The sequence below is a fragment of the Phyllobates terribilis genome, unplaced genomic scaffold, assembly GCF_046119375.1.
Source record: "Phyllobates terribilis strain yellow unplaced genomic scaffold, ASM4611937v1 Scaffold_1__5_contigs__length_1240528914, whole genome shotgun sequence".
Lineage (NCBI taxonomy): Eukaryota > Metazoa > Chordata > Amphibia > Anura > Dendrobatidae > Phyllobates > Phyllobates terribilis.
In genome coordinates this window covers 665,362,872-665,383,690 of record NW_027362761.1, presented here as the reverse complement: position 1 = coordinate 665,383,690, position 20,819 = coordinate 665,362,872, and the positions used below count along the sequence as shown (strand labels likewise).

The window sequence follows — 20,819 nt, the reverse complement described above, 5'->3', positions numbered from 1 at the left end:
GTGGACAATGATGAGACACAATTGCCAGAAAGTCAGGAGGAGGACCAGAGTGCGGTAGTGGAAGATGAGGTGGTGGATGATATGGTAACTGACCCAACCTGGCAGGAGGACCTGCAGAGTGAGGAGAGCAGCACACAGGGAGAGGGAGGCAGAGCACCCCTACAGGCAGGAAGAAGCAGTGTGGTGGAATCCACCCCCGTAACACCAACACAAAGGAAGTTGCCAGTACAACTGTTAGGTCTTCCCGAGTCTGGTTGTTTTTTAAAGACTCTACTGATAACCCCAAAAAGGCCAATTGCACCACCTGCCAGGCCAGCATCAGCAGGAGTGGCAAAACGACCAGCCTGACCACCACCAGCATGATCAGGCACATGGCAGCAAAGCACCCAACTTTGTGGGCCAAATCCCAGGGTCCAGGAACAGTGTTTGCGAGTGGCACCACTGCTTCTTTGCAAGCCAATCCCCTGTCCATTTTGCATACAATGATGTCTCCTGCCCTGCACCTGTCATTGCACACTCTCAAGTAGCAGCATCAGGAAGCTCATCCGTGTCCCAGCGCAGCATTCAGTTGTCCATACCCCAGTCCTTGGAACTCAGCCAATGCTCTACAGGCCACACTACTAAATTCCCACATTTCGCAATTGCTTGCGCTCGAAATGTTACTTTTTAGGCTTGTAGAGATAGAAGCATTCCGCAACCTGATGGCGGCACTCGGTCCCCAGCCGCCACTATTTCTCCCGGTGTGCGGTCCCCACATTGCACAAGCACGTGTCCCAAAACATTGTCCGTGCCTTCAACAACGCAGTTAACGGGAAAGTCCACCTAACCATGGACAAGTGGACAAGTGCTTGTGGGCAGGGACGGTACATCTCGCTGACGGCACACTAGGTTAACATAATGGAAGCCGGAACTCAGTCGGACCTTGGGACGGAACACACCCTCCCGACGCCAAGGATCACAGGTCCTAGGTCAATCAGGGTTGCTCCCACAGTCTACAGCTCCTGTACCTCATCCTCCTCAGCCTCCTCCTCCTCTTCAGCCTCCATTTCTGAAATGACCACATCAGTCAAAAGCTGGAAGCACTGCAGCACTGCCTCGGCCAAGTGGCAACAGGCTGTGTTGAAGCTAATATGCTTAGGTGACAAACCGCACAATGGTGAAGAGTTGTGGACAGCTCTGAAAGAGCAGGCAGATCTGTGGCTCACACCGCTGAACCTACAGCCAGGCATGGTCATGTGTGACAATGGCCGGAACCTGGTAGCGGGTCTGAGGCGAGGCGAGCTCACATACATACCATGCCTGGCCCATGTGCTTAACCTCGTGGTTCAGCGATTTCTCAAATCCTACCCCGAGCTGCCGGATCTGCTTGTTAAAGTACGCCGCCTGTGTGCCCATTTTAGAAAGTCACCTACAGCTTCCGCTGCCCTTGCCATGTTTCAGCAGTGTTTGCAGCTTCTGGCTCACAGACTTGTGTGTGATGTCCCTCCGCTTTGGAACTCTACACTGCAGATATTGGGAAGAATTTTTGAGCAGAAGAGGGCAGTTGTTGAGTACCAGCATCAACAAGGACGTCGATATTCAGTTCAGACTCCACACATAAGACCTCAGGAGTGGACAAGGATGTCAAGCATATGTACCATCCTCCAACACTTTAAGGATTCCACCAAGATGGTGAGCGGTGATAACGCCATAATTAGTGTCACCATCCCGCTTCTCTGTCTTCTGAAACGCTCTCTGCTCACAATCAAAGAGGATGCATTGCAGGCAAAGCACAATGAGATGGAGCCCTTGCCATACAGGGTGATTACACACAGCCCAGCCTCATCTCATCCCAACGTGGATTGGGTTACAATGAGGAAGAGGAGGAAGAGGAGGAAGTACAGGAGCTAGTTTCATGCCCTATAGACCGTACTACCTGCACAACTGTCATACCGTCTGTTCAGCGTGGATGGCCTGAGGACAGAGAATAGGAGGAGAGCATTGTCACTCGTCCTCTTGGTGAGGACACGGAAGTCTTGCATGTTAGCAGTCTGGCACGCATGGCTGAGTTTATCTTATGCTGCCTTTCCCATGACCCTCGCATTCTCAAAATTTTGGGTGACAGTCATTACTGGTTGGTGACACGTCTAGACCCATGCTACAAGGAGAACTTTATATCTCTTATTCCTGAGGCGGACAAGTCTTCAAAAATGGGGCAGTACTAGAAGGCCCTTGTTGTGGAACTATTAAAAAAATTCCCATCTGAAAACGCTGGCGGCAGAGGTCACAGTTCGTTGGACAACCAAAGACTACAGGCGAGAGAGACACAACTCCAATCCAGCAGAGGCAGGGGAACACTATCAAAGTTCTGGGAGAATTTTCTCAGCCCCTCCCATCGCACAGGCCCTGAGGCATGGGGTATTTCACAAGGAGTGCAAAGTTTGGGAAGATGCTGAGGGAGTACCTTGCCGACAGTACCAAATTCCTCTGTGCTTACTCTGTGCCTTATAATTATTGGGTATCCAAGCTGAATATGGGGAATGAACTGGCTTTCTACGCCTTGGAGGTCCTGGCCTGCACTGCCGTTAGCGTTTTATCAGAGCCGGTTTTTAGTGCCGCTGGTGGAATTATAACTGATAAACGCATCCGCCTGTCAACTGAAAATGCTGACAGGCTGACTCTTATAAAAATGAACAAGGGCCGGATTGGGCCAGACTTCTCAACATCACCGAATGATAGCAGCGCAACATAAACTCAAATCCAGTTTTTTTTTGGGGAGGTGTATTTCCATGCACCTTTTCACACACACACACATTGGTATACGCTTCCTGATTTTGGCTATTTGCTCTTGTCCTCCTCCTTCTCCTAATCATCCACCACCATATCACCAGGGTGACCGTGGTCTGTCATGCAGCACCCACATAATTTTTTTAAAGGGTGTTTATGATGCCTGTAAAAAATGTTTTTTATACAGTATGTTCCTTTAAGCCCCCCAGGGGTAAATATTTGGCAGCCCATACACTTAGTGTATGGGTATTACAAGTATAGGAGACCCGCTCCTTTCTAATGGAAACATTTTTTTATGAGGCCCCCTACGTCTCTTCCAAGGGGCGTTGGAGTGCCTCCCAATTTTTGGCAGCCCTTGCATTCACTGCTTAGGTCAACACTATGGGAGACCCACTTCCTAATAATGGGAACATTTTTTCATGAGGCCCTCTACGTCTCTTCCAAGGGGCATTGGAGTTCCTCCAAATTTTTGGCAGCCATTGCTTCCCTGCATAGGCAAACCGTATGGGAGACCCTCTCCTTTCTAATGGGAATTTGTCTTTACTGTGGCCCTGCTCTATGTGTCTTTAAATTGTTAGTGGGGTTTTTCCTAAATTTTGTCAGCCGTTGGACTCACTGCATACCCTATAACTGTATAGCAGATCTTCTCCTTTCTAATGGGAACATGTCGTACTCATTACTGTGGCCCTGCTCTATGTGTCTTTAAATTCTTAGTGGGGTTTTTCCTAAATTTTGTCAGCCGCTGGACTCACTGCATACCCTATAACTGTATAGCAGACCCTCTCCTTTCTAATGGGAACGTCATTACTGTGGCCCTGCTCTATGTGTCTTTAAATTGTTAGTGGGGTTTTTCCCAAATAGGAGCCCGCTCCTTTATAATGGGAACATTTTTTGTAATGAGACCCTCCTCTATGTCTCTTCAAAGAGGTATTGAGTTGCGTTCGAATTTTTGGCAGCCCTTGCAGTCACTGCATACACAATAACAAAAAACCAAGCAATGTGAACTGAGGTCTAAGATGGTAGACATGCAAGAAATAGGAGCATGTTCACACTAGCAAAAAGAAGCAAAACCTACAAAAGACAAAAATATATCTCATACCCTACCATCATTATATATAAATGTAAAGCAAAGTTGCATAATAAATATAGGGTACTTAGTGAACTATTTTTGATCAAAAAAAGTATACAAGCCGTCCCACCAGCGGCAAGGTGACCCTAAATTGGGACGGTACCTATACTGTCTATATTAAAAACCTTACTGTATATCAAAGTTGAAGTAATGCATATAAAAGGGCAGACAAATAGGACCGGATCCCAACTCCAGACCACCCAGGCCCGTGGTAAGCTACATATATACTAATCAGCTCAACAAAGGGGATGCCACACCCTTAAATTGCACAGAATGCAAACAAGACAAAAAACCAAGCAATGTGAACTGAGGTCTAAGATGGTAGACATGCAAGAAATAGGAGCATGTTCACACTAGCAAAAAGAAGCAAAACCTACAAAAGACAAAAATATATCTCATACCCTACCATCATTATATATAAATGTAAAGCAAAGTTGCATAATAAATATAGGGTACTTAGTGAACTATTTTTGATCAAAAAAAGTATACAAGCCGTCCCACCAGCGGCAAGGTGACCCTAAATTGGGACGGTACCTATACTGTCTACATTAAAAACCTTACTGTATATCAAAGTTGAAGTAATGCATATAAAAGGGCAGACAAATAGGACCGGGTCCCAACTCCAGACCACCCAGGCCCGTGGTAAGCTACATATATACTAATCAGCTCAACAAAGGGGATGCCACACCCTTAAATTGCACAGAATGCAAACAAGACAAAAAACCAAGCAATGTGAACTGAGGTCTAAGATGGTAGACATGCAAGAAATAGGAGCATGTTCACACTAGCAAAAAGAAGCAAAACCTACAAAAGACAAAAATATATCTCATACCCTACCATCATTATATATAAATGTAAAGCAAAGTTGCATAATAAATATAGGGTACTTAGTGAACTATTTTTGATCAAAAAAAGTATACAAGCCGTCCCACCAGAGGCAAGGTGACCCTAAATTGGGACGGTACCTATACTGTCTATATTAAAAACCTTACTGTATATCAAAGTTGAAGTAATGCATATAAAAGGGCAGACAAATAGGACCGGGTCCCAACTCCAGACCACCCAGGCCCGTGGTAAGCTACATATATACTAATCAGCTCAACAAAGGGGATGCCACACCCTTAAATTGCACAGAATGCAAACAAGACAAAAAACCAAGCAATGTGAACTGAGGTCTAAGATGGTAGACATGCAAGAAATAGGAGCATGTTCACACTAGCAAAAAGAAGCAAAACCTACAAAAGACAAAAATATATCTCATACCCTACCATCATTATATATAAATGTAAAGCAAAGTTGCATAATAAATATAGGGTACTTAGTGAACTATTTTTGATCAAAAAAAGTATACAAGCCGTCCCACCAGCGGCAAGGTGACCCTAAATTGGGACGGTACCTATACTGTCTATATTAAAAACCTTACTGTATATCAAAGTTGAAGTAATGCATATAAAAGGGCAGACAAATAGGACCGGGTCCCAACTCCAGACCACCCAGGCCCGTGGTAAGCTACATATATACTAATCAGCTCAACAAAGGGGATGCCACACCCTTAAATTGACAGAATGCAAACAAGACAAAAAAACAAGCAATGTGAACTGAGGTCTAAGATGGTAGACATGCAAGAAATAGGAGCATGTTCACACTAGCAAAAAGAAGCAAAACCTACAAAAGACAAAAATATATCTCATACCCTACCATCATTATATATAAATGTAAAGCAAAGTTGCATAATAAATATAGGGTACTTGGTGAACTATTACTGTGGCCCTGCTCTATGTGTCTTTAAATTCTTAGTGGGGTTTTTCCTAAATTTTGTCAGCCGCTGGACTCACTGCATACCCTATAACTGTATAGCAGACCCTCTCCTTTCTAATGGGAACGTCATTACTGTGGCCCTGCTCTATGTGTCTTTAAATTGTTAGTGGGGTTTTTCCCAAATAGGAGTCCCGCTCCTTTATAATGGGAACATTTTTTTTACTGAGACCCTCCTCTATGTCTCTTCAAAGGGGTATTGAGTTGCGTTCGAATTTTTGGCAGCCCTTGCAGTCACTGCATACACAATAACAGTATAGGAGACCCACTCGTTAATAATGGGAACGACAAAGCATAGCCGGCTGATGGATCTCTAACAATAGCGAGCGACGACTGCTAGCCTTTTAGGAATAGTAAAGGCCGCCTGATGGCCCTATAAAAATAGGCTTTGTGACTTTCAGAGTCCCTCCATCATAAATGAAACATAATGTGTCTGATGATGTGTCACACACCACATGGCCAGATAAGGTTGTAAAATGTTAAAATTACATTTACCGGTGAATGCATTTGTCTTAAAAAATAAAGTAAAAAAAAGACTGTAGGATCTTTCTTTAGTATAAAAAATAGTCGCCAATGTAACCTCAATGTAATCACATTGTTCAGCTCCTACACCTCCTCCTCCATCTCCGAAATGACCACATCAGTCACAAGCTGAAAGCACTGCAGCACTGCCTTGGCCAAGTGGCAACAGGCTGTGCTGAAGATAATATGCTTAATGCTTAGGTGACAAACCGCCCAGCGCTGCAGAGTTGTTGAAAGCTGTAACACAGCAGCCTGATCTGGGTGGAACCTGGTGGCGGAGAAATGACAGCAGGAGTAGATACGGTTTCCCTCTATACCAGTCCTTTCACCGAGCTAAAGAATATGGCTGTGGTGAAATACAACTCTCACTGAGAAGCAGTGTCAGACTGAAAAACATTGGGCCCACCAGAGTATTTGATTCTGAGGGTCCACCTTTCTCCCCCGCTCAAGAGCCCCATAGCAGCTGCAAAGTTTGCGCTATCAAGAACTCTCCTGATGGAGAAGCCAGGGCCCACCCGAGGATTCTCTGGTGGGACCGTCCAACCCTGCCAAGAAGCAGCCCTGGCTAAAAAAAAAAGTGTGTGGGAAGGCTCCCGGACACTCTATGGCTGCTTTTTTAATGTGGACTGGCTCTGTACCATCCCTGGCCACATTCACTTGTCCACGTGTTTGTGGTTAGGTGGTCCTTCCCAGTAAGTTCCCTGGGGAGGGAACGGGTAATATTGTATTGTGGGACCCGTGCTTATGGAAGGCGGACATGATATCAGGAGAAATATTGGCGGCTGGGGACCGAGTATGGAGACCTGGCCGCCGCCGGCATGAGGTTGTGACAAGCTTCCGCCTCCACGAGTCTAAAAGGCCACATTTCAAGTGAAAGCAGCTTTAGAGGACTTCCTGCGAGAAATGACAGCTGGAGTAGATATGATTTCCCAAGTCCTTTCACCAAGCTAAAGAATATGGCTGTGGTGAAATACAACTCTCAGCAAAAAAAGCTGTGGACTGGCTCTGTACCGTCCCTGGCCATATTCACTTGACCACGTGTTTGTGGTTAGGCGGTCCTTCCCAGTAAGTGCACTGGGGAGGGCATGGGTAATGTTGTGGGACCCGTGCTTGTGGAAGGCGGAGACGATACCGGGAGAAATAGTGGCGGCTGGGGACCGAGTATAGACACCCGGCTGCCGCCGGCATGAGGTTGTGGACAGCTTCGGCCTCCACGAGCCTAAAAGGCCACATTTCAAGTGCAAGCAGCTGTCAAAAATTTGGCAGTATAGTATTGCAGCCTATGGGTGGGTGGGTGGCTGGCTGCATACTTGCACTTGCATTCCAAGGAATGGTTTAGGGACAACTGAACGCTGCACTGGGACAAGGACATAGACAGTGATTGTTGCACGTCAGCAATGACAGGTGCATGGCAGGAAGCATCTTCGCATGCGCCAAGGATCACGTATGATGGGCACACTTTTAGGCAGTGACCTGGGAGTCAGAGATGCTTCCAAGGGTCTTCCCCATGCTGTTCCCATGTATTTTCAATACTGTATGCATGTGTCTAATGATGTGCCACACACCACATGGCCAGATAAGGTTGTAAAATGTTAAAATGACATTTCCCAGTGAATGCATTTGTCTTGGTTGAAAGCAATGCAAAAGTGCAAAAACACATAAAAAACGCTACGTGTGAACATAGCCCAAGGTGTGGAGGAGTATTTTTGGTTTTGGTTATTTATTTTGCCTTATATACAAGTCATTACCCTGGAAAAGATGTTCCTTAACATATTTCCCAGGAAAATCCATTTTGGTTTAGTTTTTGTATGTTTTATTGTGAGTCTGTAAAAGTGGGGTAATACCTCTGACAACGTTGTTGACAGCAGTGACCTGGGAGTCAGAAATGCTTCCAGGGTCTTCCCCATGCTGTTCCCATGTCATTTGAGCACTGTTCCCATCGATTTGGGCAAATTTCAGGCCCTCTGCAGACTACCAGGGGGAGCCGCCTGAAAAATGCTCGAGTTTCCCATAGACTTACATTGGGCTCGTTGCTCGGGTCGAGTACCCGAGCATTCCAATTTGCTCGACCTGAGCACCTGAGCATTTTAGTGCTCGCACATCACTATACGCCATGTTCTTATGTAGATGACCACTGGATAGACTGCACCCTCCAGCAGGTATCGCCACTCTTCCAAAGCCATCTTAATGGTGAGTAACTCCCGGTCACCGGTGGAGTAGTTACGCTCTGGAACGGAGAAGACCTTAGAGAAGAAACCGCAGGACACTCGGCGACCCGAGAAAGATTTCTGCGTAAGCACAGCTCCAGCCCCTAACAGGGATGTGTCCACCTCTAGGAAGAACTGTTTGTTCAAATCCAGACGATGCAGAACGGGAGCCTCATCCTCAGAGTACCAGTTCTTTTGATGGGCTCCTTTTTGGGTCATGGCATAGATGGGAGGGGTAAGAGTGGGGAAGTGAGAAACGAATTGTCGATAATAGTTAGCAAAGCCAAGGAATCTCTGTATTGATTTGACTCCAAAGGACAGCGGCCATTTAAGAACGGAAGAGACTTTCTTAGGATCCATCCTGAGTCCGGTATCTGAGATAATGTAACCCAAGAAGGGAAGGGCGGACTGTTCAAAAAAGCATTTCTCATACTTGGCGTAGAGTCAATTCTCCCTAAGACGTTGAAGAACTTGCCTAACTGCTCGTCTGTGGGAGGCTAGATCCGGGGAAAATACCAAAATATCATTCAGATACACAACAAAGCAGGAATAAAGCAGGTCCTGGAAGATATCATTGACGAACTTTTGAAAAACTGCTGGTGCATTACTGAGACTGAAGGGCATTACTCAGTATTCATAATGTCCATCTCAGGTGTTGAAAGCTGTCTTCCACTCGCCCCCCCGGCGAATGCGGATTAGATTGTAGGCGCCTCTTAAATCTAATTTGGTAAAGATCCTGGCACCCCTTAATCGGTCAAACAACTCTGGGATCAGTGGGATAGGGTATTTATTTTTCACCGTGATCTAGTTAAGTTAAGATAGTCTATACAGGTTCGGAGCGATCAGTTTTTCTTTTAAACGAAGAAAAACCCGGCCCCAGCAGGAGAGTAGGACTTCTGAATGAACCCCCTGGCCAAATTCTCCTGCATGTATTCCGACATAGCTTGAGTCTCAGCTGGGGACAAAGGATAAATACGGCCTCTAGGGGGTGTAGATCCAGAAATCAAGTCGGTAGGGCAGTCATACGGCCTGTGAGGCAGCAAAGTCTCTGCTTCCTTTTTGTCTAATACATCAACAAAGGACCAATAGGCGGACGGCAGACTGTGCAGCGAAGCTGGAGAAGATAGCGTCTTAGCCGGACGTATAATGGTCAGACATTTCTCATGGCAGGAATGTCCCCGGCGGAGCATCTCTCTAGTCCTCTAGTCTAACACAGGTTCGTGTTGTCGTAGTCATGGTAGGTCTAAGAGAAAGGCATGACACATGTGGGAAATAACATAGAAGACTATCTTCTCACTATGAAGCATCCCGATGCGGACCTCAAGCGGCTCAGTAGCCAGACTAACCATCTCCCAAAGAGTTCTACCATCGATAGATGTTATTGCCAGAGGGTTTTGGAGCGAATGAACTGGGATTTGGAAGTGATCCACTACAGCCTGGAGGATAAAATTTCCTGCTGCCCCGGAATCCAAATACGCAGTCTCAATAAGCTGGGTTTCACCGACTGTCACTGCCACAATAAGAGTCAGGGGTAGAGAGGTGTATTTTCCTTCTAGGGAGGCCTCGCCTACCAATCCTAGACATGGGAGTTTTCCGGCTTCACCAGACAGGCCCGAATAAAGTGACCTATGTCTCCACAGTACAGGCACTGGCCTTTAGCGCGGCGATCCCTCTGTCGCTGTATAGCGAGAGCAAAGTGGTCAACCTGCATGGGTTCAGGAGAAGCCTCGGCAGAGGACGGTGGAGGAACAAGCGGACTTTGGAAGGATGGAGCCAGGCGTGGCGATCTTCACTTGCCAACTCCCGGAAACGCTCCTGGAAACGGAGGTCTATACGGTTGGAGAGGGAGATCATGTCCTCGATGGTAGTGGGTAGATCTCGACCGGCTAGCTCATCCTTAATATTTCTGGAAAGCCCCTCACAGAACGATGCCACCAAAACTTTGTTTTTCCATCCGTGTTCAGATGCCAGAGTGCGGAAGCGTTCCGCATATTGTCCCACAGAAGAATTGGACTGACGTAAACTGAGAAGAGCGGAAGCAGAAGAGGTGGTTCGCCTAGGTTCATCGAATTTTTTGAGGAAAGCCTCCAAGAATGCAGGCAGATTGGAGATGATCTGGTCCTCTCTCTCCCATATTGGGTTCAACCACGCCAGGGCCTCACCTCCAAGGTGCGACATAAGGAATGCTACCTTTGTTCGGTCCGACGAGAAGTAGTGAGAAAGAAGTCCAAATTGTAACCGGCACTGGTTAATGAACCCCCTAGCAGAGCCTTGCTGTCAAAGCGTGGTGGGGCAGTGAGTCAAGGTCCTGAACCTTGGACAAAGTGAACAGATGGAGAAAGTCCTGAAGATGACACGGCTGTGTGCACATAGGAGGACTCAGGTGATATGTTTAAAGCCTCCAGCTTGGTTGTCAGGGACTGTAACTGGTTGGTCAACTTCTCCTGCACACCTTTCTGTTGACAGAACTCTTGATACATGGTCTGGACAAACGGTAGCTGGGACCCAGTGGATTCCATGGCCTGAGCAAACTGTCACGAACGTGGTTTGTGGAACCACTGTGCCACGGACCTGGGAGAGCCTGGAGGGGCGTGACTAAGCCAGCACCGGACTGTTCACTAGAGCCTCTGATGGTGAGATTAGACTTGGCTCCCGATGAACGCCAGATGCCACTGCAGGACAGACCAACGGATGCACAGCAGCTGGACCCAGTAGGACAGACTGGATAGTGCAGCAGGCTGGGTTTGCTCCGGAGTGCAGCAGGCTGTGTTTGCACCAGAGTGCAGCAGGCTGTGTTTGCACCAGAGTGCAGCAGGCTGTGTTTGCACCAGAGTGCAGCAGGCTGTGTTTGCACCAGAGTGCAGCAGGCTGTGCTTGCACCAGAGTGCAGCAAGCTGTGTTTGCACCAGAGTGCAGCAGGCTGTGTTTGCACCAGAGTGCAGCAGGCTGTGTTTGCACCAGAGTGCAGCAGGCTGAGTTTGCACCAGAGTGCAGCAGGCTGAGTTTGCACCAGAGTGCAGCAGGCTGAGTTTGCACCAGAGTGCAGCAGGCTGAGTTTGCACCAGAGTGCAGCAGGCTGAGTTTGCACCATGGTGCAGCAGGCTGAGTTTGCACCAGGGTGCAGCAGGCTGAGTTTGCACCAGAGTGCAGCAAGGACTGGTACGCAACCTTAACAACTTAGACTGCAGAAAAGGAAGGTTTCTCAGCACCCCCCCCCCCCCAGTGGGGAGGAAGGAAATATACAGTACAGACCAAAAGTTTGGATACACCTTCTCATTTAAAGATTTTTCTGTATTTTCATGACTTTGAAAATTGTACATTCACACTGAAGGCATTAAAACTATGAAATGACACATGTGGAATTATATACTTAACAAAAAAGTGTGAAACAACTGAAAATATGTCTTATATTCTAGGTTCTTCAAAGTAGCCACCTTTTGCTTTGATGACTGCTTTGCACACTCTTGGCATTCTCTTGATGAGCTTCAAGAGGTAGTCACCGGAAATGGTTTTCACTTCCCAGGTGTGCCCTGTCAGTTTTAATAAGTGGGATTTCTTGCCTTATAAATGGGGTTGGGACCATCAGTTGTGTTGTGCAGAAGTCAGGTGGATACACAGCTGATAGTCCTACTGCATAGACTGTTAGAATTTGTATTATGGCAAGAAAAAAGCAGTTAAGTAAAGAAAAACGAGTGTCCATCATTACTTTAAGAAATGAAGGTCAGTCAATCCGAAAAATTGGGCAAACTTTGAAAGTGTCCCCAAGTGCAGTTGCAAAAACCATCAAGCGCTACAAAGAAACTGGCTCACATGAGGACCGCCCCAGAAAAGGAAGACCAAGAGTCACCTCTGCTTCTGAGGATAAGTTTATCCGAGTCACCAGCCTCAGAAATCGCAGGTTAGCAGCAGCTCAGATTAGAGACCAGGTCAATGCCACACAGAGTTCTAGCAGCAGACACATCTCTACAACAACTGTTAAGAGGAGACTTTGTGCAGCAGGCCTTCATGGTAAAATAGCTGCTAGGAAACCACTGCTAAGGACAGGCAACAAGCAGAAGAGACTTGTTTGGGCTAAAGAACACAAGAAATGGACATTAGATGGGTGGAAATCTGTGCTTTGGTCTGATGAGTCCAAATTTGAGATCTTTGGTTCCGAACACCGTGTCTTTGTGCGACGCAGAAAAGGTGAACGGATGGACTCTACATGCCTGGTTCCCACCGTGAAGCATGGAGAAGGAGGTGTGATGATGTGGGGGTGCTTTGCTGGTGACACTGTTGAGGATTTATTCAAAATTGAAGGCATACTGAACCAGCATGGCTACCACATCATCTTGCAGCGGCATGCTATTCCATTATTCCATTCAGTTTGCGTTTACTTGGACCATCATTTATTTTTCAACAGGACAATGACCCCAAACACACCTCCAGGCTGTGTAAGGGCTATTTGACCAAGAAGGAGAGTGATGGGGTGCTACTCCAGATGACCTGGCCTCCAATCAAGATGGTTTGGGGTGAGCTGGACCGCGGAGTGAAGGCAAAAGGGCCAACAAGTGCTAAGCATCTCTGGGAACTCCTTCAAGATTGTTGGAAGACCATTTCCGGGGACTACCTCTTGAAGCTCATCAAGAGAATTCCAAGAGTGTGCAAAGCAGTCATCAAAGCAAAAGGTGGCTACTTTGAAGAACCTAGAATATAAGACATATTTTCAGTTGTTTCACACTTTTTTGTTAAGTATATAATTCCACATGTGTTAATTCATAGTTTTGATGCCTTCAGTGTGAATGTACAATTTTCTTAGTCATGAAAATACAGAAAAATCTTTAAATGAGAAGGTGTGTCCAAACTTTTGGTCTGTACTGTATATGTAATGTCCCACAGCCATTGGCTGGGGACGTAATAGCAAGTGCACGCGCTGGCCCTTTAAGAGGGCGTGAGCGCGCACTGGCGTGCCCTAAGGACATGGCTGGAAGCAGGCAGAGCATGGGGAAGGAAAGCACTGACCACAGCGAGGGTAAGTGAAGTTATACGCCGAACACCTTGCCTGTCAGAGCAGGGATCCAGTGTGGTGCTAACACCTGCAGACAGAATGGCATCCTGGTATACTGAAAGCAACTATCAAGAGTAGAGAAGGCCGTCTTCTCCTTCGAACTTGGGGACATGAGAATCTACCAGTACCCTTTCGTTACGTTCAGGGTGGTGATATATCTGGCTGACCCTAGCCTCTCAATAAGCTCATCGACGAGGGGCATCGGATATGCATCGAACTTTGACGCCTCATTCAGCTTCCTGTAGTCATTACAGAACCGCCATACTCTATCCAGTTTCGGCACTAAGACAATGGGGCTGGACCAGCCGCTCTTTGACTCCTCAGTGATGCCCAGGCTCAACATTCTCCTCACCTCTTTGGATATCACCTCACGGCGGGCTTCAGTAATCCGATACGGCCTTTGATTCACCCTTACATGTGGCTCCGTCAAGATTTCATGTTCGACCACCTGTGTACAACCTGGCAGCTCTGAAAACAGGTCTCGGTTTCGCTGAAGCAGCACTCAGCACTGTTGCTTCTGAGCCGGTGACAGTATTTCTGCCACTTTGACATCCTCGACTCGGGCTTCAGAATGGGCCTCCAGGCTCGTATCTTCCACCGGCTCCCTGTCTTGCCAAGGTTTGAGCAGGTTAATATGGTACACCTGATATGGCTTTCTTCTTCCTGGTTGGTGGACCTTGTAGTTAACGTCACTCAACTTTTCGACCACCTTATATGGCCCTTGCCACTTGGCCAGGAACATAGACACGTATTGTACAGGTTCTTTTTAATTTAAGTGGTGAACAATAAATCCAAAGATGCTAAAAAAAAAAAAAATGGCTCCATTTTCTGAGACCCGTAGTGTCTCTATTTTTTGGGATCTGGGGCCAGGTGAGGGCTTATTTTTTGCACGTTGAGCTGACGTTTTTATTGATACTATTTTGGGGTAGATCTGATGTTTTGATCGCCCGTTATTGCATTTTATTTCAATGTCGTGACGACCAAAGAAACGTAATTCTGGCGTTAAGAATTTTTTTCTCGTTACGCCGTTTATCGATCAGATTAATTCTTTTTTTATATTGATAGATCGGGCGATTCTAAGCGCGGCGATGCCAAGTATATGTGTTTTTTTTTATTATTTTATTTTGAATGGGGCGAAAGGGAGCTGATTTAAACTTTGATTTTTTTTTTATATTTTTAAAAACATATATTTTTACACTTTCTACGTGCTTCAATTGCATCCATAGGAGACTAGAAGCTGCGGTTATCGGATCGTTTCTGATGAGCAGATCGCCTCTGTGTAGCAGAAATGCTCACACCACTGGGTGGCGCTCATAGCAAGCGAGACATGATAACCACAGGGGTCTGCTGCAGACCCCAGGTTGTCATGCCCATGCATTGATGACCAGTGATCACGTGACTGGGTCACCGATGGGCGGGGCTAATGCCGCGCTTCTGGTGCAGCCCTGTTAAATGCCGCTGTCAGAGATTGACAGGGGCATTTAACTGGTTAACAGACGTGGGTGGATCATGATTCCACCCACGGCTGTTGGGGGCACATGTCAGCTGTAAGAATCAGCTGACATGTGCCCGGTTCAGTGCGGGCTCAGCGCTGGAGCCCCCGCTGAACCGGGGGGGATGCGTACTAATATGCCCCAGGCCAGTAAGGGGTTAAAGATGGTAAGGGGCTTTAGTCTTGTTGCACAGCAGCCCTCTACTGTCTACGTCAATAGACTTATTGTAAATATTGGAAAATGACAATAATCCAAAATGATAATCCAAAAGAAATCCAGCGAGATCTGCTCTCCCAAATCCAAATGCCCCCCTCCTCTTGAGCCCCACAGTTTGCCTAAACCATAGTTAGAGTCCACATCTTTGGAATTAATGTAGCGAGGAGAAGCCACTTAATTTACTGGGTGCTTGTCTCCAAAAGCACGAACTGGGCACAATGTACGGGCACTACAATGGCATCTTTGCATTTTCACTTCGCAACATCCATTGCTGCTCATTTCTGGAAAACACCCATGGAGTTAAAATAGTGAACTAGACTTGTAGATAAATTCCCAGAAGGGTGCAAATTGGGGTCAATTGAGGGGGATTCTGCTCTTCTGGCACTTAGGGGCTCTGTATATGGAGTCCACAAACTATTCTACGAAAATGTGTTCTCCAAGAGTTAAACAGCGCTCCTTCCCTCCCGAGTTTCGCCGTGTGGCCAAACTGTACTGTACAGCCACATATAGGGTATTGCCTCGTTCATGAGAAATTATGTAAGAAATTATGTGGTAATTTTTACCTATTTCTCCTTGTGAAAATGTAAAATCTCAGACTAACATTATAGTGGTAAAAAAATATCACCGCTCAATGGTATAAAATTTTGTGAAACACATATGGTGTCAATATGATCACTCCTAGATGATTTCATTAAGACGTGTAGTTTATAAAAGGGGTCACTTATGGGGGTACTGCTGTCCTGACACCTCAGAGGTAGAAATGAGCGAACCTTTCAAGGTTCATTTTTACTCGGCGAACTCGAACGGTTCGTCGAACTTATCCGAATCTCATTGCATTCAATGGGAGGCAAAATCAAACACCTACACAACACCTTCAAAAGGGGCCCATAACCTGCCAAAACAGCTCAAATTAGGGGCAGAACAAGGAAAAGTGGCATCCATTGACCCACAGAACAAATTTTATAATGGCACAGCAGCAGTCAGCCATGGGCCATGCATGAGATATAAGTGTCTGGGCCAGCATTTACAGCTTTGAATTGAACTTCAAATTAAGATGAGTTGGGTGAGAGATTGGTGTACGCATGCTGTGCTGAGAGCTCTGATACTGCATGCAATAGCTCAAGCTGCTTTTCCTCTCACCCCCACTCACGTGGCACAAACATCAGTTTCTTAGACTATTATTGGTAGAAAAATTTAAGGATAGTAACACAAGTAGTTGACTAAAAGTAAATGCAGGCCTGCCAGTCTGGAAGCCCTACTGCTACAGGCAACACACATGAAGGAGACTCAACTTGGAGTTTTCACATTTCAAAAAATTAGGGGCAGACACCACCAAAGTAGCATCAATTTCAGTTGAGTAGAAATAGTATAATGGGGATCGACACCCTTTCTACTACAGGAAATACACCAGATGGAAACCCAACCACAAGTCTCCATATTTAAAAAAATTATTGGAAATAGCAGCAGCAACAGCTGGTATAGAAGCCACGACAAAGATGTCACAGACTGCAATAATGCAAGATCAATGCATCACACTAAAAACTACACCATCGCCTAGTCTGCACAATCTGCGATTGGTGTTCTAAAGTCCTTGGAGATCCACGACTTGTTCATCTTGATGAAAGTTAGGCGTTCTACACTTTCAGAGGACAGTTGGATGCGCTTATCTGTCAGGACACCACTAGCAGCGCTAAAGACACATTCTGAGAGAACGCTGGCTGCCGGGCATGATAAAACCTCCAAGGCGTGACAGACGAGCTCAGGCCATTTAATTTTAGGAGACCAAAATGTAAGAAAGTCCAAACCATCCCTGATGGTATTAATATTGAGCTTGAGATACTCCTGCACCATCCTCTCCAGTCGTTCACTACGTGTCAGACTTGTACTCTGTTGTGCTGGTGCACAAGCTGGTCTAAAAAATGTGTGAAATGACTCACAGAAATTGCTTCTGCCACTTACTCTGCTGCTGCTAATGTTTTTGCGTTGATGAATTAACGTTCCTGGGGTTGGAAGTCTAGAACTGCGATGCACAATGTGTGCCTCACTGCTGTCTTGGGGAAAACCACCCTTAAGGCTGTGTGCTCACGATGTGGATTTAATGCGTTTCTGCGGCGCCATTTCTGCCACAAAAACGCATTAAAAATGCATGTTAAGTTGTCTGCCATGTTTCCCAATGGTAATCCGCATGTGCTGTGCACATGCTGCGGAAATTTCCGCTGCAGATTATCATTGCAGAAAAATCCGCAGCATAATCATTTCTTGTGCGTAAACGCGGTTTAATCGCCGCCATTGACTTGCATTGAACCGCGTAACATCCGCATGTATACTTGTATGCATACGGATGTTATACGGTTCAATGCGCGGATGGTACCCGGGTCTGGAGAAGAGGAGACTTTCCTCCAGACTTGGGTACCATTAGTAAAAAAATAATGAAAACGTAAAAAATAAAAAAAAACATTATACTTACCTCTCCGGTGGCCCCCGGTCTCCTCTCCGGTGGCGTGCTCTGTCCCCGGCGTCCCACGGTGTTCTGAAAGGACCTGTGCTGACGTAATTTAGTCATGTGATGGTCACGCAACCGCTGACATCAGCGGTCGCGTGACCTGTCAGCTGACTAAATGCATGGATTTATGCCAGTTGCATGGATTATGCCAGTTGTATGGATTTATATTGTGTGACCAACTTGTCAAGCACTTTTCCAAGTGATGCTCAAAATCGCTTGGAAAAGCGCTTGAAAAGACGCATGCAAAAACGCTTAAAAAACGCTTCTACCTGGCAGAAAAAACGTGTGTAAAATCAAATCGGCATGCGTTTTTTCTGCCAAGGAGATGCAGAAATGCTCAGGAAAATTTCTGCTTCATTTCTGCATCATGGGCACATAGCCTTAGATTGTCTAAAAGCGTGTTTCGATACTTCAGTATGTACTGGTCCCTTTCCAGGGCGGGAAGCATCTGGCAAAAATGTACTCTTGTACCGTGGATCTAACAGAGTGGCAACCCAGTACTCAGCACTATTTTGAATCCTAACAATACGGGGATCATGTTGCAGATAATGCAGCAAGAAGGCGCTCTTTCATGAGGTCCAATAACATGGTTTGTTGGTGGCTGGGTAACACTGATGCTTGTTTCCTCTGTCCCCTCTCGCCAACCACAGACAACAGAGAGGGGATGATTATCCTCTTTATCTCCTGACTGTTGCTCGCCCATCACCTCTTCCTCCTCCATTTGTTCCTCGGCTACTGTACCTTTACTAACAGTTTGTCTGATATCACGAGCCTCCCTCAATTGCTGTAATCCACCCTCCCTTGGCACCCGCCTGTGTGTGATGACAGTCTGGAAATTAAAGACTAGTCAAAGTATGCTCTAGCATGTAAATGACCGGAATAGTGATGCCAATAATGGCATCATCAGCGCTAACCATCTTAGTAGCCATTTCAAAACTGTGCAGAAGGGTGCAGAGGTCGTTAATCTGTGCCCACTTCACAAACTTGATTTGCACCATGTCCGTACTGTGTTGGCCCAGGCTTTGTGACACGAGATACTGTGACAAGGCTCTTCGCTGCTGCCACAGTTGCTGAAACATGTGCAGAGTGGAATTCCACCATATTGGAAAATCGCATATCAACTGGTTAACCAGTATGGCCAAAGACCTCTGTATCAATGCAAGTCAATGACCTGATGGGGGCGAACGGTGGAAGATAGCACACAGCGACCGTGCTTTCTGCAGCAGCACATCCAGATCAGAAATTTTTGTACCACCAGGATGAGGATGTGAGCCATGTAAGGCACGTGTGTGAGGTTGCCCCGGTGCAGGGGAGCCACCAGGTTTGCATCATTATGGCACACGGCCTTACGTGGCTCCAGGTTCAGTAGAAACAGCCATTGCTCAAACTCGGGCTGGATAGTTGTCCTCAACTCTTGAGCTGTGTGACTGTGATCTCCAAGGCATATTAATTTAAACACTGCCTGATGCAGTGAGCAATGGCTGCGCAATGCGGAGATGTGCAGTATTCTCTCTGCACTGTTGGAACATGTGTCTCACTAAGGCAGAGGTTGAGGGCACAGGTGGAGGCCCTAGAGGAGGTGGAGGCGGCAGAAGCAGTGGAGGAAGTGTTAGATACAAAGGTTTGTCCTACAAGCCTTGGGGATTCCAAGACTTGTGGAGCAGCCCCTCCCTGCCTGCCCCCACAGCCACCAGAGTCAACAAATGCCCAGTCAGCGAGATGTAATGCCTCTGGCCATGCTTGCTTATCCAGGTGTCAGTGGTGAATTCCACCCTGTCAGAACTTGATTTTTCAAGGAGCAGGTGATGTTGTCTGCAACATGCTGGTGTAGCTCAGGCACAACTTTCTTAGAGAAGTAATGGCAACTGGACAACTGGCACTGGGGGACTGCAACGGCCATCAGTTTTCAGAAACCGTCTGTATTCACCAGGTGGAAAGGCAGCATTTCTGTGTCCAACAGATTGGAGATGGTGAAGTTCAAGCTCTGTGCTTTGGAATGTGTAGGAGGAACCAATCTTTTACCTGACCACAACCGTGGGATTGAGGACTGGCTGCTGTGCTGAGAGAGGGTGGAGTAGAGTGAACACGACAAGCTACTGGACTGTGAGAGAGGTGTAGACAGAGATGTTACGGTGGATTGAGATCAGTCAAAAACAGCAGGCATGTCCACTTCAGTAAAACACAAGGACACAGTAAAACAAATGTATAAAAATACTCTGTTGTAAAAAAGTAACAGTAAACAGAAAGTGCTAGTAAAAAGGTGATAAAAAACAGGGTACTTGGTTGACACGTTTTTTTTCAAAAAAATGTATACTAAGCTCTACCAACGTCAAGGTAACCCACATCAGAGCAGTCCCTATCTGATGTATTTAAAAACTGATCATGTGTATAGTACCTATATGAGCAGATCTGACAGGTAATGTCCATGTGGACACGCTGCAGAGAACGGCATTTATGTGCATGGCCCACAAGGGAGGAGTGGAGACCTCCCTAATCTTGCAAAAGCAAGAAACAAATTGAATACAAACACATGGGCCATGCACACGGTGAACAAGTCTGTAGGACAGTGTTCACACCACCAAAAGACTTAAAAGCACAAGGACACAGTAAAACAAACGTATAAAAATACTCTGTTGTAAAAAAGTAACAGTAAACAGCAAGTGCTAGTAAAAAGGTGATAAAATACAGGGTATTTGGTTGACACGTTCTTTGCAAAAAATGTAAACTAAGCCGCTCTACCAACGTCAAGGTAACCATGCGCATATGTCCAAACATATGACTTTTGTATGTATGTCCACTTCTGTAACAACTGACAGGTTCTCACTCCCCTCGACTTTAGCGGGTAAACAAGTGGAGGGTCTTAGCTTTGTCATGTGTAGGATTAAACAATTTTTTACATGACCACAACTGTGGGACCGAGGGCTGGCTGCTGTGCTGAAAGAGGGTGGAATAGCGTAAACACGAAAAACTGTTGGACTGTAAGTGAGGTGCAGGCGGAGATGTTACGGTGGATTGAGAAATATGTGGTGTGCTCGATGAAGCAAAAACAGCAGGAATGTCCACTTCCGTTACAGCTGACGGGCTCTCACTCATCCTGACTGGAGTGGGTAAACAAGTTGAG

General features: G+C 46.4%; 1 protein-coding gene across 1 annotated transcript in view; it reads left to right on the top strand.

Annotated features, from left to right (window-relative positions):
• CACNA1S (calcium voltage-gated channel subunit alpha1 S) overlaps positions 1–20,819 on the top strand; it is a 1,485,309-nt gene that overhangs the window by 1,006,731 nt on the left and 457,759 nt on the right. The window lies entirely within an intron of this gene.